Source organism: Corvus brachyrhynchos, unplaced genomic scaffold (assembly GCF_000691975.1).
Source record: "Corvus brachyrhynchos isolate BGI_N302 unplaced genomic scaffold, ASM69197v1 scaffold479, whole genome shotgun sequence".
NCBI lineage: Eukaryota > Metazoa > Chordata > Aves > Passeriformes > Corvidae > Corvus > Corvus brachyrhynchos.
This window is the reverse complement of record NW_008240089.1, coordinates 145,214-146,899: the sequence shown is the minus strand read 5'-3', so window position 1 is coordinate 146,899 and position 1,686 is coordinate 145,214.

The window sequence follows — 1,686 nt, the reverse complement described above, 5'->3', positions numbered from 1 at the left end:
AGGGCTCGGCCTCGGCCGCAGCCAGATCCCGCTCCAGCGCCCGCCCGGGGGGGACAACGGGGACGGGGGGACCACCGGGGGGCCGCTGGCACCATTGGGTGCTGGTCCCTTGGGTCCCTGCTGGCTCTGTCCCCGTGGGGGTGAAGGCACACGGAGCCAGAAGGGGAGGACAGCCAGAGATGTCCCCACAAAGCCTCGGGACCTGTCATGCCAAGTGATTATGGGAACACGTGAAGTGTAGCAAAGAGATGTCTCTCGTCACATCCCTGCGCCCTGTCACCTCCCTGTGCCACCCCCGGGTCACTGCTGGAGAGCAGGACAAGAGGGGCAGTGGCAGGGGAGGGGACAGGGGAGATGCATCCCACTGACCTGAGGGAATTGTCACCCGGGGCTGAGAAAGGGACAGTCTGGGGACAGGAGAGCCTGGAGGCCATGGGGACAGGGGACAGGACAGCCCCAGGAGACAGGGGCCATGCAGGACAGGGGACAGAAGAGCCCATGGATATGGGGACAGGAGAGCCTGTGGCCAGGGGAGCCCATGGTCCAGCGGACCGGACAGCCAGCGGCAGGGGACAGGAGTGACCACGGCCTGGGTCCCAGGAGCACTGGGACAACCAATGCTGGGGACACCCCCTGGCCCATCCTTCTCCCAGTTCCTTCCTCCTTCACTCCCTTCCCTGCAGCGGTTTCACGCCCGGGGCTGTCCCTGTGCTGGGACAGTCCAGTGCTGTCACCCCATTGCTGACCCGACCCCTGTCCCCATCCCCAGCAGCACGAGCCCCGTGAGCACTGGTGGCACTGGTGTGATGAGTTGCGGGTGCTCCGGGCCAGGCCGGGCAGGGGTTTGGGTGTTAATTGACTCCCGCGGCGGTGGCAGCTGTGAAAACAGTGCGGGGCTCATTAGGGGACATCAAAGGAGCCCCGCACGGCCGGGCGGGGACACGGCCCGAGCCGCTGGCGTTTGCTCCCTCTTCACTTGGCTTAAAAGGGGAAGAGGAGGATGGGAGCCACCGGCCTGGGGACAGCCGTGCTCAGCAGAGGTCCCTGTCACCTGTCCCTGTCCCCGGGGTTAGTGGGCCCTGGGGGCACCCATTCTCTGGGTGACATGTCCCCAGGGTTACTTGGACATGGGGTGACCCATCGCTGGGGTTAGTTGGATTTGGGGTGATCTCTCCCCATCCTTAGGGTCACCCATTCCCAGGGTGACCTGTAGCCAGGGTTAGTTGTCCCTCAGGTGACCATTCCCAGAGAGATCCATCTTTGGGGTGCCCCATCCCTGGGGTGACAGAGCAGGGGACAGAGGGGACGCGCGCTGACCGCTGCTTGCAGACACCCTCCAGATCCTCCTGCTGGGGCCTCAAACAGCCCTGAGAGCCAAAAACCTCCAACCCCCCCCAAAAAATTGCTTGGAAAGGGCCACATGGCCCAGTTCCTCCTATTCCAACTCCATCACAGGAGCCTGTGGGGCCGGGGAGGGGGACAGGGACCCCCAGCAGGTCCCAGCACTGCCCGTGGGGTGCCCAGAACCCCCAGATCCCTTGGCATCCCTGGAGCCCAGGAGCAGCCCCGGTGATCCCAGATCCCAGCTCTGTCTTCCAAAGCCAGGACATGAAGCCTTTTAAAAAAATCTCCTCTCGCAGCTCCTGCATTCCTGGGTGGAGAGTTTACATTCCCCCGTCCTCCGTG